Source organism: Canis aureus, chromosome 22 (genome assembly GCF_053574225.1).
Source record: "Canis aureus isolate CA01 chromosome 22, VMU_Caureus_v.1.0, whole genome shotgun sequence".
Classification (NCBI taxonomy): Eukaryota; Metazoa; Chordata; class Mammalia; order Carnivora; family Canidae; genus Canis; species Canis aureus.
In genome coordinates, this window is record NC_135632.1 from 46346058 (window position 1) to 46368286 (window position 22229).

A 22229-nucleotide genomic window follows, 5' to 3' on the forward strand; every position below is an offset into this window, starting at 1 on the left:
TTCAATTTACCAACATACAGAATAACCCCCAGTGCCCGTCACCCATTCACTCCCACCCCCGCCCTCCTCCCCTTCTACCATCCCTAGTTCGTTTCCCAGAGTTAGCAGTCTTTACGTTCTGTCTCCCTTTCTGATATTTCCCACACATTTCTTCTCCCTTCCCTTATATTCCCTTTCACTATTATTTATATTCCCCACATGAATGAGAACATATAATGTTTGTCCTTCTCCGACTGACTTACTTCACTCAGCATAATACCCTCCAGTTCCATCCACGTTGAAGCAAATGGTGGGTATTTGTCATTTCTAATAGCTGAGTAATCAACTTTCCTTTTTTTAAATAAGGACACCAATCAAATTGGGTCTAGCCTACCCAAACAGCCTCATTTCTATTTAAACACCTCTTTAAAGGCCCTATTTCCAAATATTCACGTACTGAGGTACGAGAAGTTAGGGCTTCAATGTGAATTTTGGAGCACACAATTTGGCCCATAGCATATGGATTCTTTCTTTCTTGCTTTTTTTCTTTTTCCTTCCTTCCTTCCTTCCTTTCTTCCTTCCTTCCTTCCTTCCTTCTTCCTTCCTTCCTTCCTTCCTTCCTTCCTTCCTTCCTTCCTTCCTTCCTTCCTTTCTTCCTTTCTTTAAGATTTTATTTATTCCTTTGAGAGAGAGAACATAAGAGAGAGAGAGAGAGAGAGAGAGCCACCTAGGCTTTCCTAGGTTTCACCTTTTTAAATCTTTGTCAAATTAGAATTTTATTTTCAAAACTATAACTTCATTTATGGTGTTCAAATATTCAGATCCACAATACTACTAAAACAAGATTAAGTCTTCTTCGTAAAATGACAATATATCAACATAAACAAAAGTTATCATATTAAAATGATAAATTAATAAAACCACCATTGTCATTTTGGACATTAGCACAAATCTCTATGATAGAAAGACAAACAAACTCAATGAGGCTTATATAATTGTTGTAAAGAGGTAAATGCACACATAATACAAACACAAAATTCTGTAGCCCACTAAAAAAAATCTATTTTTTCCAATGGTTTATAAGACATTAAAAAAACAGATTATGAACTGGAGGATGAAGAGAACTGCAATTAATTATAAAATCCAGAAATTATATAGGAACACCATAACCCAAATCTTGCTATCATATGCAAAGTATGGCAAAATATAGGGAAAGCCTAAGATCAAATATATATTTCCTATGAATTATTGTAAAGGGGCTAAGAACTAGGACATGTAAGCTCTGCACTCATGCATAATTTTTCTCCAATATATAATTAGAAATTCAATTAAATAATATTAAGAAAATATGGTAATGTCAAAATGAAAGAGCAAACCTTCTAGAATGAACTCAACGTTGTATTTCTGTGATTCTATTTACTTTTAGCCTTTAATGTCCAGTAGTGTTTATCAATCACTGCTTTTAGGTTTTTAGCCACGTAGTTATATACGTTGATCTTGCTTTATCATCTGTGCCTTTCAGTCTTATCTGTGTTGAATGGAATCTAAATGTGATTTGGGACTGTGGAGGTGAAGTGGCTGTAACAACAGTAGTTCTTCTTGGGAGGCAAGCTGAGAGTCTGCAAAGGACCCAAACACCTCTTCCTCAAAACCACGATCTGAATACAGAGTAAGTCAGCTAAAATATGTATGGCCACAGTTGAATGTTTGTTCAAAAACAAAATCATTTCTTTCTTTTTTTTTTGTCTTTAGTCAACCATAGGAAGAATTTCATGTACTATTTTATTATTTCATATTTTTAGATTTACATTTCTTGCTCATGGCACCCTCTGTGACACTTGAACATCAACTGTGTTGGTTTTGTCTGTGTTTACAGAGCAGATAAGGCATACTCTCTTTGATTTAGCACAGCTGTGTGGCAGCAAACTCTTGCAGAAGCAAAGCAAGAAAATAAAACTATCCGTAAAACTGAAAAAGAAAAAAATAAATTTCCAAAATTTTCTGTGGGTTGCTTATGGAGTGAGAGATTATCTAGTTACAGAGATAATGAGGGGAGTGTTGCTTTTTTTCAAGAAAGACTCACTTATCTGTACAGCGTGAAAGATATAAAACGTGTTGCCTTATACTTAGAAAAATGAAAATATGGTCACAATTCAACAGAGAAAATTTAAAACTGAAAAAGGATTTGCAAATATACCATTTAAAAAACTTTTAATTGAACAGATGTACATACATAGAAATGTATGTATCTATTCTTAAGTGTCTGCATTACCAAAATTTCACAAAATGAACACACCCATGCAGCAGCACCAGATTGAGATGTAGAATATTGGCAGCACCCTAGAAAGTCCTCTTGTGCTTTCTTCTCGTTGATACCTCTCAAGTGTAACACTCCTCTGATTCCTAACAGCACAGATCAGTATTGGCTGTATTTGTACTTTCTGAACTGAACCATGTCACGCATACCTTGTAAAAATAGACATAAAGTCTATTTTCTTTCACAACATAGTTTATAAGAATTTTTAGTATGTTGCATATCATTGTAGACCCTGTTTTCATTGTTGTGTAATATTTCACCATGCAAATATATAACAATTAGTAACATCTGATTGGCATTTGGGTAATTACTCTCCAGTTTAATTTCTTGGAATAGTTTGAGTAGGATTGGCACTACTTCTTCATTAAATATTTTGTAGAAATAAAAATGAAACCATAGACCCAGGAATTTGCTTTGTGGGAAGATTTTTAGCTACAAATTCAGTTTCTTGTATATTAGACTATTCACATTATCTATTATATCTTGTTTTTTTGAACAATAAACACCTTTATTACATGACCAAAGATAATAGGGAGGAAGATTTATTTGCCTTTCTGGGCTTTGATTGGGCTCAACTAGAACTCTAGCTCCTAGGGCCTTCTAAGCTCATTGCCATCTGCTCTATCACACTAGCCTGGTCTTGATGCTATGCATGCAAGTTCTCCCTGCTGGAACTTCTCCTCTAGGAGATTGCTATTTTGGCATTCTTTTTCCTTTCATCATATTTCTTCAGAACTTTCTTGGATTGCTTTTTGTTTAAAATCTCTTCCTTTTTAGGAGTTAGCTTGGCCTCTTTCTTGTGGCCTAGGGGCAGTGCATAGTAGAACTTGTACCATTGTTCTTGAAATGTGCTGTCAGTGGGCACCATACGGTTCTTCACTGGGGGCTCAATATGGACCAGTTTGCTGTTTGGTGCCTTGTAGACAACATCAGTAATCTTTGTTTTGTGCACACAACACTGGGTGTCCCAGGAGAAGTGCCCTAAAGATGGATGTATTTATTACTGCCTCCCTGAGTACGGACTGTATGTATGCTGCGGGGGGAAATCATAGTGTTGGCAGCGAGTCATCCCAGCTCCTACCTCCACTTCTTGGAATAGATCTTGTGGCACTTGTGCCATCTATCTTGAGAGATGCCCATTGCTCTGGTGCTGGCTACAAAAGAGTATATATCTATTACATCTTGAGTGAACGTTGGTACTATTTGAGGAATTTGTTCATTTCATCTAAATCATTGATTTCATGGGCATAAAACTGCACAAAGTATTCCATTATTATCCTTTTAGTATCGTTAGTATCTGTAGTGATATGACTTTTCTCATTCCTGAAATTAGAAATGTGTGTTTTCTCTTTTTTACTTCTCTTCAGTCTGGTTAAATACTTACCAGTTTTATTGACCTCAAAGAGCCAGCTTTTAGTTTTACATTGTATATCTCTGGTAATATTTTTTTCTCTGAAATCCACTTTGGCATCAATATAATTATTCTTACTTTCTTTCAATTAGCGTTAAAATGGCATACCTTGGTGAGTAATTTTCACTCACCAAGAAACACCCATGTGTTTCTCGTAAACACTATATCACTACATCTTGGTTTTTAAAAAAGATTTATTTTAGAGAGAGTGACTGCTCATCAGAGCAATGAGCAGAGGGAAGGGCAGAGTCAAGCAGACTCTCCTCTGAGCTGGAAGCCCTCCTCACCTGGATCTCACATCCTGAGACCATGACCTGTGCCGAAATCAAGAGTCAGCCACTTAATCGACTGAGCCATTCAGGAGCCCCACATCTTGATTTTTCTAAATCATTTTTTATTGAGATATAACTGACATATAATATTATATTATATTCAAGTGTATGAATTAAGGATTTGGTTTATAAAAACAAAATGATCACCACAATAAATCTAGTTAACATCCATCACATACATGGTTACAATTTTTTTCTTGTGATAAAAAATTTTAAGATCTACTGTCTTCACAACTTTCAAATATACAGTATACTATTAACTAGACCTTGACATTTAATCTGGTCTGACAATCTCTAGTTTTGGGTATTTAGATCATTTGTATTTAATGTGATAATTGATATGATTAAGTGCAAAACTATCATGATTTTTTTTAGTCTCATCTGTTCTTTGTACACCTTTCCCCCCCCCCTCTTTTTTTTTTTTTTTGCCTTCTTTTGGATCAATTGACTACACTTTACAATTCTATTTTATCTGAGTTGATTGATTACTTACAACTTTTTGCTTTATTTTACTGATTGCTTTAGTGTCCTGGTATACCTCTTTAATGTCACAGTCTACCTTCTTTTTTTTTTTTTAAGTTCTTATTTAAATCCCAGTTAGCAAAGAGTATGCTATTAGTTTCGGGTATAGTATTTAGTGATTTGACACTTACAAAAATCAAAATAAAAAGCTTTGCACAGCGAAGGAAACAATCAACAAAACTAAAAGGCAGCCTATAGAATGGGAGAAGATATTTGTAAATGGCAGTCTGATAAAGGATTAGTATACAGAATATATAAAGACTTTATCAAACTCAACACCCCAAAAACAAATAATCCAGTTAAAAAATGGGTAGAAGACATGAATAGATATTTTTTTCAAAGCAGATAGCCAAGTGACACATGAAAAGATGCTCAACCTCACTCATCATCAGGGAAATACAAATCAAAATCACAATGAGATACCACGTCACAACTGTCAGAATGGCCAAAATCAACAACACGGGAAGCAACAGATATTGACAAGGATGCAGAGAAAGGGGAACTCTCTTACACTGTTGATGGGAATACAAATTGGTGCAGCCATTCTGGAAAACAGTATGGCGGTTTCTCAGGAAGCTAAAAATAGAACTACCCTACAATCTAGCAATTACACTACTGGTATTTACCCAAGGAATACAAAAATACTAATTCAAAGGGATACATGCACATCAATGTATTATCAACAATAGCCAAATTATGGAAAGAGCTCAAATGTCCAATTGACTGATGAATGGATAAAGAAGATGTGGAGATACATATAAAATGCAATATTACTCAGCCATCAAACAGAATGAAATCTTGCCATTTGCAATGATGTAGATGGATTATGCTAAGTAAAATGTCAGTCAGAGAAAGACAAATACCATATGATTTCACTCATGTGTGGAATTCACAGGCTATCTTCAAATGACATTATATTATTTCATATATTACATAAAAAGTTTATAGGAATTTACTTCCATTTTCCCCTCTCCTGCCTTTTATGTTATCATTGTTAGACATTTTACTTGTGCATATGTCATATGTACAATATAATAAATAACAAATAATATGTTGTTATTTTTGTTTATGCAATCAGTTTTATTTTAAAGAGATTTAAATAATGGCACAATATTCTCATATCACAGTTAGATCTCTGGTACTCTTCATTTCGTTTGGCTGGTTCACATTTTCAGTTTGCAGAACTTAACTTTAATATTTCTTGCAGCACAGGTCTGCTTTTCATGAATTCTTTTAGCTTTTGTAATCTGAAGTATACTATCTCATTCTCACTTTTGAAACATTTTGCTAGGTATCAAATTAGTCTATGTTGATTGTGTTTTCTCGCTTTTATTACTTTGAATATAATGCTTCCCTCTCTTCTCACTTGTATTGTTTCTGTATCAGTCTCATATTGTTGTTATAACAAATATTATAAAGGCTAAATTTCAAACAACAAAAACTTATTTTACAGTTCTATCAGTCAGAGGTCTGGTGGTCTCACTAAGCTAAAATCAAGGTGTTGGCAGATTTTGCTATTTTCTGGAGGCTCTAGGAAAGAGTTCCCTGCTCTTTTCAGTTGTTTGCAGAATTAAGTTCTTTGTGGTACTTAGTGGGGTTAAAGTTATTGTTTTCTTATTGGTCCTGAAGTGAGAGCTATTGTCTTAGCTTCTAGAAGTTGATGCATTCCTAGGTTTGTGGGCTCCTTCCTCAACCTTCCATTTTAAGAATTGATTTATCTATTTATTAATGAGAGACACAGACAGAGGCAGAGAGAGAAGCAGGCTCCATGCAAGAAGCCCGAAGTGGGACTCAATCCCGGGTTTCCAGGATCACACCCTGGGCTTAAGGCAGACGCTTAACTGCTGAGCCACCCAGGTGTCCCAGTCCTCGACCTTCAAAGCTAGCAATGGAGGTAAAGTCTTCACTTCATATTTCCAATTATAGCCAGGAAAGGTTTCTCTGATTGTAAGAAGTCATGCAACTAGATTGGGCCCACCTGGATAAACCAGGTTACTCTCATCATCTCAAGATCTTTAATCACACTTACAAAGCTTCTTTAGTCATTGTAGAGGTATATACTCATAAGTGTAGGAGATAATGGTATGGAAATTCTTCATAGCAGTTCCCAATGAGAAATGTCTCATTCTCCTCTCTGTTCCTCTGTGTATAATGTTTTGTTTGTTTGTTTGTTTTGTTTGTTTGTTCTGGCTTCTTTTTTCTCTTTATCACTGGTCCTCAGTAATTTGATTATGATTTCTTCATGTTCTTGTGTTTGGAGTTTATTGAATTTCTTGAATCTTTATAGCTTTCATCATATTTGGAAAAATCAGTTCAAATAATGTTCTTGTTTCCTCTGTCTTTTCTTTCCATATGTATCATAATGCCTGAAGGGGCCACAGAACTTGCTGAAGGGATTTTCAGTTTTTGATGTTTTATCTGTATGTATTTCCTTTTGACTAGTTTCTTTTGCTATGTCTTATTTTTTCATCTCAGTTGTTATACTTTTCATCTCTAGATATTTGATATGGACCTTTTTATATTTTTCATGTATCTTTTTACCTTTTTGTACACCTGGAATTCAGTTAGAATAATTTTAATCTCCTTGTCTATTTCTAATATCTTTATCAGTTCTGCATTGCGATAGGTTAATTTTTCTCCTCATTTGAGTCATATTTTCCTGTTTTATTTCTTGTTTGTTTTTGTATGCTTGAAAATCTTAGAATTGATGTGAGCCATTCTGACTTTTACCTTATCAGGTCCTGGATGTTTGTGTATTTCTGTAAATATTCTTAAGCTTTGTCCTGGGACATAGTTACCATAGAAACAGTTTGATCCTTTTATGTCTTATTGTTATGATTTGTTAGGTGGGACTGGGACCAGAGCAGCATTTAACGTAGGGCTTATGGTTCTCTACCTCCAGAGTGTGAACCTCTGTGTACTCTGCCTCCTGCTCTGTGAATTTTGAACTTTTTTACTCTGGGCTGTGGCGGACTCTTCTCAGCCTTGGGTGGGAGCCTGGTTCTCCTACAATCCTTTCTGATGGTTCTTCCCTGGCTTCTGGTAGTTTCCTCACATGCATGTGATGATCTCTGCTGAATAGGTGGCATGATCTTTATAATATTTCCAAGTTGTCTATATACAGCTCTCTTTCGTGGCTCTGTCCTGCAAACTCCAGCTGCTTTGATCTCTCCAGAATATCAGGCCTATCCCTTCAATTTAGGGAAACCGCTGGGCTCTGCCTGGATTCCCCTCTGCACCACAGACTGGAAACTTTCTTAAAGTTGTAAACTGGGGCCATTGTGGGGCTCAATTAATTTGTTTTCCATCTTTCAAGAATCACTGTTTTACATTGCCTGAGAAGTGTTTTGAAAACTGTTGTGTGTTTATTTTTAATTTTCAGTTGTTCCAGGAAGCTGTGTATATCTGGCCCTTTTACTCCATCATTCTCAGAGCCAGAATTAATCCTACTAATTTTTAAAGTAAACATTAGCCACACTTTTCATTTATAGAACTCTTTTATCTATTCCCCGTTGGTGTATCTGTGCATTCATCCATCTATCATTATGAAAAGGGATAAAACTTTATGTCTTAAATGGAATGTAAGTACATGTAAGTGTACGTGTAGTATAAGTGTGAAGATGAGATTGACTTAAGTAGTTATACCGTCAGAGGTTGGAATATTCTAGAGATGGAGGGATAGTCATTGATCTTTCAGGAGCTCTAATGAAGGAAGTCCACAGAAGGGTTTCCCATTACAGAAGTAATACCTCTTTCAGCATCATGGTTATAACTCATATTATTGCCTTTATAGGAATATCTCAGGGCCTACCTAGTATTGTTATCTTCTTATCAATAAATGTGCACATGTTTTAGAGGTATAGAGTATACATGGAAATATACTCTGAGCTCTGATCTAAATGCCATACAAGGAAAAAAACCTGGATTCTTCAATTATTCTATGAGCATGTGAACATTTTTTCCTTCCAATTCTTCAGTCCCACATCAAACTGTCTCTCATTTTCTATTGATTCTTCGATATAAATATTGCTGACTGTGATAGCCTTGCTCCACAAATTTTTATCAATCGACATGAAAACCGACACAGATTCTTAACTGGCCATTACTTTGTCTTCATTCTTTATGTGCTTCCTTCCAAATACTATTAAAATGCAAATTTCAGGGGCACCTGGGTGTCTCAGTCAGTTAAGCCTCTGACTCTTGATTTCTGCTCTTCAGGTCCTGATCTCAGTGAGACTGAACCCTGAGTGGGGCTTCACGTTGGGTGTGGAACCTACCTGAGATTCTCTCTCTCCCTCTCCCCCCACCTCTAAAAAAGGGCAAATTTGAGCACATCACTCATTTTTAAACCTTTGGTACACGTCTGGCTTAAAAATGATGATGTAAAATTGGTATTTTTTTAAATATATTTTGCATTCATAAAAGCTAGGACAATAAGAAATAGAAGGATAACCTCAGTCTTTGATGGAACAAAGATAAGATACACCTGAAAACCTGCACCACACATAGTCTAAAGAATTCTAGTATAGCAGAGGTTTGGGAAGATTCAAAGAGAGTGCTCAGAAAAAGCCAAATCAGAGCCCTTCCCTATGTGTGTGCCAGAACTTTAAGTACAAAACTAACAATCCCCTGTTTGTAGCAGAAGGCCCTGGGTGCATAATCTGGCAACAGGAGCATCTCTAGATTTCCACTGGTATAGAATTTGAAACAATTGAGCTCTTATGCAGGAAATCATCTGTTCATGAGGTAATTTTAAAAAGAGAGGCTCACAATGGGATCACAGGTGCCAATCTTGGTGGTCTGGGAAGAAGTTAAGGCTAAAGATTCACACTTGCATTCACAAAACCCTGTTTCATAGAACTCTTAGAAGCCAGTAACATGATCTTTTTAATCAACTGCCTGCTTTTAGCTGGTCCAGGAAGAATTGATCTCATTCAAATGTGAGCAATAAATAAAAAGGACCCAAGACCGGTCTTTCACAAAATACTACAAATAAAAACAGCTACCACAACAAATGATTGAAGAGATGGGAAAAAATTGCAAATAAAAATATTTTGTATATTATATTAGTAGAGAAGAAAATTGTAATCAAATTTATGTCCATAAATTAAAAAAAAAATCAGCAAAGCAATTGTCTCTGTAAGCACAAAGAAACAAAAGATATAAGGAACAGAGGGCAAGAAAACAGAAAAAGATAAAATGTAAGTTAGATAAATGTGAGAAAAAATAAATAAGGAAAAGACAACCTGCGATGCCCAGGTGGTTGTTGTTGAGCATCTGCCTTTGCCTCAGGTAGTGGTCCCTGGGTCCTGGGATCAAGTCCCGCATTGGGCTCCCTGCAGGGAGCCTGCTTCTGCCTGTGTCTCTGCCTCTCTCTCTGTGTCTCTCATGAATAAATAAATAAAATCTTTAAAAAAAACGTTAAAAATGAGCAAGTGATTTGAAAAGGCACTTTAAAAAACAGGATATCCAAAGCGTTAATATTCATATGAAAAAAGATCTATGAAAACAAAATTTAAAACAACTTGAATGATCAAAATGAAAAACAAAACAAAACAAAACATGACAATACCAAGTGTTGTTGAGGGCATATTAAGCAAGATGAATTCCTATATGGTACTAATAGGAATGTACACTGACAAACTTTTTTTTGAAACATGTTGGACATTAAACCATAAAATTGAAAGATCTATGTAGTCAGCCAATAAAGTCATTTACCAATACTTTTAGTTTTTCCTCCTTTCAGACACTTGATGGAATTCTTTGTTTCTACCCCAGTTAAGTTAGGTTTGAAGTTAAAAGGTAATTTGCTTTAGCCAATGAAAGGTGAGCAAAAGCAAAATGTATTATTCATTTTTGTGTGAATTCTTAAGACCGAATGCATAATTTGCCATATTCCATTTTCCTTGCCACAGCAACCAATCATTTCTTAGACAATGGAAACTCTAGCTTTCTACTTTGCTGAGGAGATCCCTAGCTCCCTAAGATAGATACATGGATATGTTGAATGGGTGAGAAAAAATCCTTGCTGTTTAAACCACTGAGATCTGGGTATTGTTACTTATTAGAGCTTAGCCTATTTGATCCCTTACTGGTACACAAACTCCATTTTCTGTATAGTTACATTCCCTGGAGTACCAGACTATGTGCATTATACCCTTTGGCAGTCTGGTGAAACTTAAGGGCCCTTTTTTATAGTAACTTAAAATGTTTTAAATACATTAAATACATAGACTCTACAAAGGAAAATAATTATATCAGAAAACCACTTTTGGGATGCCTGGGTGGCTCAGCAGTTATGTGTCCGCCTTCGGCTCAGTGTGTGATCCTGGAGTCCTGGGATCGAGTCCCATATCAGGGGACTCCCTGCATGAAAACTGCTTCTCCCTCTGCCTATGTCTCTGCCTCTCTCTCTCTCTCTCTCTCTCTCTCTCTCTCTCTCTCTCCTGTGTCTCTCATGAATGAATGAATGAATAAATAAATAAATAACTTAAAAAAAAGAAAACCACTGTCAAATATTAAAACAACAAATTTGTACTATAGTAAACATTTTCCATCTTAACATATTAAATAACAATAGCTAGAAGGTTTAATAATTACTATAATTTCAAAATAGTGATGAACACAAATGATATTTCTGGACATCTGCAATCATAATGTGATATTAAAATATCTGTATTTCTATAAGTGACAAAGTTACCCAGGACAGAGTTACAGGTGTTGGTATTGTTTTTCCCTTGTCCACATTTGTAATGCAAGGAATTGCTGCATTTCAGATTGAAGTTAGTGAAAATAATGATGTGATTTTTTTTTCCCATTCAAGTTTGTGGAGTCTCTGAATTCTCCACAAGGACATCTTTGTAGAGGGTTGAGGACATCTTTGTAGAGGTATACATTAGGATACAGTTAGAAGACTGCATTTTATTTTTTTTATTTTTTTATTTTTTTATTTGTTAGGGAGGATTTTTATTTTTTTAATTTATTTTTTTATTGGAGTTCAATTTGCCAACATATAGCAAGCACCCAGTGCTCATCCCGCCAAGTGCCCCCCTCAGTGCCCATCATCCAGTCACCTCAACCCCTCTCCCACCTCCCCTACCACTACCCCTTGTTCATTTCCATTTTCCATGAGAGAGTTAGGTGTCTCTCATGTTTTGTCACCCTCACTGATATTTTCACTCATTTTCTCTCTTTCCCTTTATTCCCTTTCACTAATTTTTGAAACCCTAGTAGAAACAAAATTTTTATATTCCCCAAATGAATGAGACCATATAATGTTTGTCCTTTTCTGACTGACTTATTTCACTCAGCATAATACCCTCCAGGTCCATCCATGTCGAAACAAAAGATGGGTATTTGTCGTTTCTTTTCATTTTTTTTATTTGTCGTTTCTAATGGATGAGTAATATTCCATTGTATACATATACCACATAGAAGACTGCACTTTACAAGATTGTTTGTAACAGCAAAAAGTTAGAAAGATTACCCATCTCATTGAAAAATAAAATAAATAGCATAAAAGTGCATTCATACAATGAAATATTATATAGCAATAAAATTAACAGTCATTTGTTGTACACAGCTACATGAAATAATCTAAGCACATATACTGGGTAGTTTCATCTATATAAATTTCAAAATAGGCAGTTAAATTAGAGCTTTGAGGTTGCCAACATAGTTGCTAAAATTATAAAGAAAAGCAAAGAATGATTACCACAAAAGTCAGTGTGTTTAGCTCTAAGAGGTAGGGATAATATTGAAATTGGAAGGGTCATGTCTGGGAGCTCTGGGTTTCTGGAAATATTTGATTTCCTGATTTAAGTGATGGGTATATAAATTTTAATTGAATGATAATTCATGAAGCTTTACATTATTTCATGACCTTTTACCTTTAGGTATGAGTATTATATTTTATAATATTGCATTAAATGGAAACATGGCAAAGCTAATATGTAAGTGCAAGATTTGATTCTCCTAGAAAAATAACAAATTGACAACCATTGGTGCACAAATATCCAAAATTAGCAATAATAATAGGACAATCAACACAGATACAGGATAAATAAATTAAAAGAATCATTGGAGACTATTATACTCATATCTATTCAATAAATTTGAAAGCCTGAAAGAAGATGATTGTCTAAGAAAATATAAATTACTAAAACAAACCCTAGTAGAAACAAAATTTCAACAAGTTTATTATTATAGAAAAATAGCAAAAGGTGTCAAAGGCTGCCTCCCCATAAGGCATAGATGGTTTCAGAGGAAAATTTTCCTATAATTTTAAGGAAGAAATAATTCCAAAGACATTTAAATTATTTCATGGAACAAAATGAGTTTCCAAATTGTCTTTATAAAGTAGATATACATTACTTAAAAAGCCTACAAAAGATAGCAAAATAGAAGAAAAACTACAGAACAAATTCAATTCCAATATATAAATGCAAACTATTAGGACTTCATCAAGATGAAAAAAAAAATCTGCACAGCAAAAGAAACAGTCAACAAAACTAAAAGACAACCTACAGAATGGGAGAAGATATTTGCAAATGACATATCAGATAAAGGGCTAGTATCCAAGATCTATAAAGAACTTATCAAACTCAACAATCAAAAAACAAACAACCCAGTCAAGAAATGGGTAGAAGGGCAGCCCGGGTGGCTCAGCGGTTTAGCGTCACCTTCAGCCCAGGGTGTAATCCTGGAGACCCGGGACTGAGTCCCATGTTGGGCTCCCTGCATGGAGCCTGCTTCTCTCTCTGCCTGTGTTTCTGCCCCCCCCCCCTCTCTGTGTCTCTCATGAATAAATAAAATCTTAAAAAAAAAGAAATGGGTAGAATACATGAACAACATTTCTCTAAAGAATACATACAAATGACCAACAGACACAGAAAAGAATACTCCACATCACTTGCCATCAGGGAAATACAAATCAAAACCACAATGAGATACCACTTCCCACAGTCAGAATGGCTAAAATTAACAGGACAGAAAACAACAAATGTTGGCGAGGATGTGGAGAAAGGGGAACCCTCTTACACTGTTGGTGGGAATGCAAGCTGGTGCAGCCACTCTAGGAAACAGTGTGGAGGTTATTCAAGAAGTTAAAAATAGAGCTACCCTATGACCCGGCAATTGCACTACTGGGTATTTACCTGAAAGATACAGATGTAGTGAAATGAAGGGGCACTTGCATCCCAATGTTTATAGCAGCAATGTCCACAGTAGTCAAACTGTAGAAAGAGCCGAGATGTCCTTTGACAGATGAATGGATAAAGAAGATGTGGTGTATATAAGGAAAGGAATATTACTCAGCCATCAGAAAGGATGAATACCTACCATTTACATCACCATGAATGGAACTGGAGAGTATTATGCTGAGTGAAGTAAGTAACAGGAATAAAAGGCACAGCATAAGGAATATAGTCAATGGTATATATTATACACATAATATATATATGACGTATATATGATATACATATGAAATATAGTCACTGATATATATAATACATATATAACATATATAATTACATATATAAAATATATAATGATAGTGGTATATTAGAACTGATGGTAGCTATACTTGTGAACATAGCATAATATATAAACTTGTGAAATCACTATGTTGTACACTTGAAACTAAGGTAACATTAGTGTGTCAACTGAACTTAAAAAATGTCTTAAAGTATAGCAAATGCATTTCAGTGTGCTGGCTGTGCTTGATACTTGAGGAGATGTAATGGTGGACAAGTGGTACTACCTGCTCTCAAGTAGCTTAAATTTAGATTTGGGGATCAAAGTAGAAACAGAACTTTACTACATAGTAGGGTAAGATAAGAACTATTGCAGATGAACTGCCTATTGCTGAGAAGGCTCAAAGGAAGATGCTTGGTATGTTTGGCTTGGGTATACAAACACCTTGGAAGAGTTGCTCTTTGACTTGAGTGGTGAGGAATTATGGCTAAGAGCCTTGTTTTGGCCTTGTTTGACACAAGTCCAAATTCTAACTCTGGACTCAATTATCATCAACTGTTTAATTGGCTCATCTTTGTATCTGGGCTCATCTTTCACTCTGAGTGCCCTGAACAACACAGGGCCACATTACATTATTCCTGTTGGAACTGATTGCCTTCCCTGTGTAAGTGTAATAGAGGGCAAATGTGGCCCAACTTCTTCGTAGTTCTTATCATCAAGAGGTAGAGTCTATTTTCTTATGCCTTGAATCTGGGCTAGCCTTCTGACTTGCTTTGACTAACAGAATGTGGTGAAAATGGCAGCGGACCAGTTTCATGCCTAGACTTCAAGAGGTTTTGCAGTTTCCACAATCTATTCTTGGAGCCAAGTGACTAAGGCTGGACCATCCTGCTAGAGGATGAAACTGTGTAGACAGAAGAGCCAATCACCCCAGCTATCCCAGCCCAACCCCAGACATATCAGTCTACCAAGCCAAGCCTGGCTAATGCCATGAATTTCCAAAACTTTCCACCCTTTTATTTGTGAGTAGCAATCACATTTAAAATTTATTCTGTATTCTTCAAAGCATCTAACCGTGTGTGAGACAGGAAGCTGATGGGCTTATGTGAGCAGTTCTCATTAAGCCTGTGAGCCATGTGAAAGCAATTTAAATGTGAGTCAGAAAACCCAGTTACTGCACTAATGAACAGTTGGGTTTAGAGCAAGACATTTGGCTGCTTTAGCTCCTCACCATGAAATGAGGGAGTACAGCTCGGTCTCCACGGTCCCATTGGATCTGCTGTGTTTGGATTCTGGCACCTCCTGCCATGTTTAGTCACTTTCCAGGTCCACTGGGCACTGGAGTCAGTAGAAATTCTCCACTATAACAGAAAATAATTTCTATCTTCAAATGTATGTTATTTTACTTAGTTTTAGTTACACTAGTTATTCACTTTCACCAGTATTTCACCAGTATTCAGAAAATAGAATATATTCAGATATGCAAAAACAGTCAGATTCCCGTAATTCAGATACAAAAATACTATCCATATTAACATCCCATCCTTATTTTTAATCCTATAGGTATTCATAAATAGGGTTGCAATATATATATTGTTCTACCAGTTGATTTTTCTGTGTCAGTGTATCCACAGGTCTATATGTTGAATGGCTGCACTGTGTCCTATGGATGAACTACTACCCACAGTCTGCAGCTTCACATGTAGGCTATTGTCAATTTTTACTCTTATCAGGGAAGTTATGACAAACAGGACAGATTTCCCTAAACTTGGGAAGTAAATATTTGAGAAGTAGGGCAGCAAGCAGAGTTTTCATGAAGAGATTATTCAAACGATAAAAAATAAGTATGAAAAAAATAAATCTGTATTTTATATATTTATTTTATTTTGTATATATTTTATTTTGGAGTTGTGTGTTAGCCACTGTTTCCTAAATTCATGATTCATGCCTGAAGTGGGACACCAAAAAATCCTAAAGACAATGAAAGTGTCTAGACCCCCTACTGAATCTAATTAAAGTGTGGGTCTCCAGGGCAATCTCTAGATGCACAGCTAACAAAAGCGTTGCAGAGATAGCATTTCCTTAGTATATTTGTTTATTGACCTAATTAGAAAAGTGCAAAAGAACAAGCCACTTTAAAAGCCTTGTCCCCATTAGCTATAGATGATGAGATGTTCCCAAGCTCTACAACACATTCTGAGATCAATAAAATGAGCGTCTAGAGAAATAACCTCCTGTTTCATTTCCAGACAGGCAGAAGAATTTCATTTTAACCACAAAGGAAGATTTAAAAGTCTGTCAGAGACGACGTAAGCAGGAGTCATCCCTGAGGAGAAACCATAAAATATGAACATTCACAGGCGGAGAAGCACACTGGTTCACATATTGCTGCAAGGGGTCTCCTCCCATATCCTGCAGACGTTTTGCCCTTCTTCTAGTAATTCTTCCTGACTCCAAAAAATTTTTGGCTCACCTTACACATACGAGACCAGATAAAGTTTTTAATACTTTGAGTCAAATAGAACTTAGAGTACACACACTCATCTCTTCTTGCCTCTCTCTCTCTTGCTGGAGTGTGAAGCCCTTGATGGCAAGATCCATGTGTTATTTTGCTTTGATTGCACCTGGCACACGGGAAAAATTATAGTTGTTACTGTTTACCAGGGATCGGGCATTGTGCTGAATGATTTGGGTATATGGCAGGTTAATTGGTTAGACTATTTTTCTTCTTATAATTTCCTCTTTTTTTTACTATCTAACTGTAACCAGCAGTTTTGCTTCTCTGCCACAAGGATTTCTGCAGGACAGAAGGCAGATGCTGCAGATATTATTAGCTCTTTCTAATGATTGGGACCGGAGAGCTTGTGCTTGGTATCCTGAATGGTGAGGTAAGAGAATGGGGTGATTAGAAGGGCAGAGAAAGGAGGAGAGAGAGTTCTATCCCACTTCTCTGGTCCTCACCTCTGAAAAGAAGTTAAAGGTCTGAATTCCCAGAGTGTGAGATATTTCGTTGGAAAACCACAAAAGTCCCTCCCTGAAGACTTGGATTGTTGGCCACCTTAGGTGGGATGGCAATGCTCTCAGAGAAAGTTAGGGCTTTAGTGGGAGGGCCTGTGATGTTCCAGGGCAACAGACGGAGTGCACACTGATGCAACAGAAGTCCTCGGAGACCCCCGACACAACCCTCAGAAGGAAGTGGAGGAACTGTCTCCACGAGGCAGTTTTGAATCCAAGGGTCATACATGGATAGAAAGATTGGAACAAATATCATTCGCAATGGGGAAGCACTGGGAGCCTTTCCCCTAAGATCAGGAACAAGACAGGGATGTCCACTCTCACCACTGCTATTCAACATAGTACTGGAAGTCCTAGCCTCAGCAATCAGACAACAAAAAGACATTAAAGGCATTCAAATTGGCAAAGAAGAAGTCAAACTCTCCCTCTTCGCCGATGACATGATACTCTACATAGAAAACCCAAAAGCCTCCACCCCAAGATTGCTAGAACTCATACAGCAATTCGGTAGCGTGGCAAGATACAAAATCAATGCCCAGAAATCAATGGCATTTCTATACACTAACAATGAGACTGAAGAAAGAGAAATTAAGGAGTCAATCCCATTTACAGTTGCACCCAAAAGCATAAGATACCTAGGAATAAACCTAACCAAAGAGGTAAAGGATCTATACCCTAAAAACTATAGAACATTTCTGAAAGAAATTGAGGAAGACACAAAGAGATGGAAAAATATTCCATGCTCATGGATTGGCAGAATTAATATTGTGAAAATGTCAATGTTACCCAGGGCAATATACACGTTTAATGCAATCCCTATCAAAATACCATGGACTTTCTTCAGAGAGTTAGAACAAATTATTTTAAGATTTGTGTGGAATCAGAAAAGACCCCGAATAACCAGGGGAATTTTAAAAAAGAAAACCATAGCTGGGGGCATCACAATGCCAGATTTCAGGTTGTACTACAAAGCTGTGGTCATCAAGACAGTGTGGTACTGGCACAAAAACAGACACATAGATCAATGGAACAGAAAGAGAACCCAGAAGTGGACCCTGAACTTTATGGTCAACTAATATTCGATAAAGGAGGAAAGACTATCCACTGGAAGAAAGACAGTCTCTTCAGTAAATGGTGCTGGGAAAAGGGACATCCACATGCAGAAGAATGAAACTAGACCACTCTCTTTCACCATACACAAAGATAAACTCAAAATGGATGAAAGATCTAAATGTGAGACAAGATTCCATCAAAATCCTAGAGGAGAACACAGACAACACCCTTTTTGAACTCGGCCACAGTAACTTCTTGCAAGATACATCCACGAAGGCAAAAGAAACAAAAGCAAAAATGAACTATTGGGACTTCATCAAGATAAGAAGCTTTTGCACAGCAAAGGATACAGTCAACAAAACTCAAAGACAACCTACAGAATGGGAGAAGATATTTGCAAATGACATATCAGATAAAGGGCTAGTTTCCAAGATCTATAAAGAACTTATTAAACTCAACACCAAAGAAACAAACAATCCAATCATGAAATGGGCAAAAGACATGAAGAGAAATCTCACAGAGGAAAACATAGACACGGCCAACACGCACATGTGAAAATGCTCCGCATCACTTGCCATCAGGGAAATACAAATCAAAACCACAACGAGATCCCACCTCACACCAGTGAGAATGGGGAAAATTAACAAGGCAGGAAACCACAAATGTTGGAGAGGATGCGGAGAAAAGGGAACCCTCCTGCACTGTTGGTGGGAATGTGAGCTGGTGCAGCCACTCTGGAAAACTGTGTGGAGGTTCCTCAAAGAGTTAAAAATAGACCTGCCCTACGACCCAGCAATTGCACTGTTGGGGATTTACCCCAAAGATACAGATGCAGTGAAATGCCAGGACACCTGCACCCCGATGTTTCTAGCAGCAATGTCCACAATAGCCAAACTGGAAGGAGCCTCGGTGTCCTTTGAAAGATGAATGGATAAAGAAGATGTGGTCTATGTATACAATGGAATATTCCTCAGCCATTAGAAATGACAAATACCCACCATTTGCTCCAACGTGGATGGAACTGGAGGGTATTATGCTGAGTGAAGTAAGTCAATCGGAGAAGGACAAACATTATACGTTCTCATTCATTTGGGGAATATAAATAATAGTGAAAGGGAATAGAAGGGAAGGGAGAAGAAATGTGTGGGAAATATCAGGAAGGGAGACAGAACATGAAGACTCCTAACTCTGGGAAATGAACTAGGGGTGGTGGAAGGGGAGGAGGGCGGGGGGTGCGGGTGAATGGGTGACGGGCACTGAGGGGGGCACTTGACGGGATGAGCACTGGGTGTTATTCTGTATGTTGGTAAATTGAACACCAATAAAAATAAATTTATTATATATATAAAAAAAGATTGGAACGTAAAGTGAGAATAAAGTAAACCTTCAATATTTAGAAGTAAAAGAGGGATGAATGGAGAGCTTTCGTCTGGTATAGCAGTGCCCCCTCCTCTAGAGGTATACTTGGGGAGAAGGGACTCTATCTGCTGGAAGGGATGCAGTGGGTGAAAGTGACTGGATTATTTCCTGTCAACAGCTTTATTTGGGCTACGACGCTGAGAGCTCTTCAATGGTTTTTTGTTTTTTTTCTGAAATTCAGACAACATCTTAACCCTCACCCAGCAGACCTGTTTCCTTCAAATATTGCTCCAGAGAGGGCTGCTCCAAGTCTTAATCCCTGGCTTCAATCAGAACCAATAATCTTTGTTATATTTTATAGATTCTCATCAGTTTTAGTGAGGTTCTAAGTAAGACATTAGAAATCTACTAAAAATGAAATCCATCACACTGGACAATGACTGTATAGTGTCTGAGGGCAGGACGAACTTCTGGTCACCATCTGCACCTAGCACAGAACCTGTTTGGTGGAGGCCACCATCAGAGGAGTGAATTGGGCAGGCCTCAGCACCCTGGAATCTGAGGGAAGTCAGATAAATAGACAGGGCTTGTATCAGTCCCTCTAAAAACATCTGTCATGCTTCACAAAGTGTTTAATAAAGTAGAACAGTATTGTCTTCAGTCAGAGAGAATTCTTCATAAACAAGGCTGCCACTTATAAATGCATTTTTTCTTCATGAATTACCAGCCAAGATGGGATTCCTGCAGGGCAACTCTCAGGATCTGAGGCAACGAACAGTTGTGTCAGGAGAGCTCTTCTTTCAATAATAAGCTACATTAATCATGTTAATATGCTGAGACTCCCTGAACTGAATCATACAAAAACTCTTGCAGGTCTTAGAACTGCAGCCCTCTCTTCCTTTTCCCTGAATTCTCTCTCAAACTTAAACAAATCACCATGCATATGTGTAACAGTTTAGGGATATAAAAGTAAAAATATGTGGGATCCCTCATGTAACTCCCATCTCTGAGTTTTCATTGTGGTCACTCCTCCAAAAGGCACTTCTCACGTTGCAGGTGGTGATTTGCTTGGCTCCATCACCCACATTGGCCTATGCATTCCTCCACAGTAAGAGTAAGGCAGCAGTGTTTAATAGCCACCATGGAGATAGGCAGATTTCAATGTTGTCCCATTGGACATAATACATTCAAGTACCCTAAGAGGTCAGCATTATCCATAACCATTCCCCCGTTCAGCTTCATTAAAGACTGGGGCAGCATGCAGCAGAGGGGAGCTTGAGCCCATGCCTCCTACACTGCAAGACCCTACCACAGTCCTCGTGCCCAGAGCCCTGTGTTCCCTCCCTCTACTTTCAGTGCCCAACTCAGGGCTTGCCTGAGTTTGTAGAGGGTTGACAGGGAGTTGAAGGGCTTCATATCTGAATATTTTTGAGTAGTAGGTAAATATTAAAAAGGTAGGTGTTGAGGTGGGAGACTTCACAGTGGAAGTGGTTACAGGAGCAGGAGTGGGACATGGAGTAGAGAAGGGAATTACTGAATGGAGGGGGTCAGTTCCTTTAGTGTTGAAAGTTCAAGTTTGGGAATCACAGTCTGCAAGAGTGTGTGATTTTCTGTAGCATCCCTCTGTTGTGTATAGCATTGAAACGAAGACAAGGATTGTATTGGGATATGTGACCCCAGGGCAGGGGGTGAAGGAGTTATTGACATGTGTAAGATGGAGTCTGAAGTGGTATTGCCTGAGGTCTCATCTTGATAGGGAGGTAAATGAGGGCAGAAAGGGCTTGAGACAGAGGGAGACAAACTATAAAACTGATTAGTGTAGTGAATTAAAAAGCTCTTGAAGCCTTAGAAACTGAGTGACAGAGCCTAAAGACTGAGGTATCATAATTCAAGACTTAAAGAGGAGGTCTAGACTATGGCCAAGGTGACATGCTGCTGAAGAGGAAGCAGAAGGGAGATCATTGGGATTGTGTCATTCAGGGAACTGAGAAGTCGGATGCTTGCATGCGCCATCCTGGTGGACACTGAAGTCACCCTGGGTGGTGACAGGACATGGAAGGAAAGCGTGCAGTCAAATAGGTGATAGACTCTTCAACTGATGAAAAGGTTGATCAGAGGCTTGTTCAGAGCAGAAGAGATAGAGGTAAATTACCTGTGTGCCTAAAAACAAGAAGGGCAGCAGTTTCACATATAAGTGGTGTTGGAAAGCAAGATGGCACTGGTCACATTTCTGAATTTAAGGTGAGAGGGGTATGAAACAGACAATGTCCCCTTGAGAGGGCTGAGCAGATAAGGAACAACCAGCAAGAGATAATGAAGGTTTGAACTAAGGGCATAGGAATGAAGTAGAAGAGGAAAGAATGAGTCTAAGGGACAATACAGAGAGAGGGTTGGTGCCTGATTGGATATGAAGAGAAGGAAAGAACATGATGGGTCTTTAAATAGAGAAGACATGTTGGTTAGATGAGGAACGAAGGACAGGTGGGCTGGAATTGGTATATCCTTCAAGGTTTGGTGAGGAGCAGAGGGCCACTACAAGCATCACAGGAAGAAGGCACTTCATAGAAGAATAGAACTTCCATGAATCTGGCAGGTGTAAGTGAAGGTCTGGAAATGGGGATGGTAAGAGGAGAAAGGCAGGCAGCCTGCCTGAGGTAGGGTATGGCCAGAATTTGCTAGAAATTTTGATAAATGATACACTTATAAAGAAGTTTGTGGAGCTCACCTCTAGGGTGAGCTGTAGAATCATCAGCTCTGTGGGATGAAG

General features: G+C 37.7%; 1 pseudogene; it reads right to left on the reverse strand.

Moving 5' to 3' along the window:
- Positions 1–2838: 2838 nt before the first annotated feature.
- LOC144294384 (small ribosomal subunit protein eS8 pseudogene) lies at positions 2839–3436 on the reverse strand (annotated as a pseudogene).
- Positions 3437–22229: the final 18793 nt, after the last annotated feature.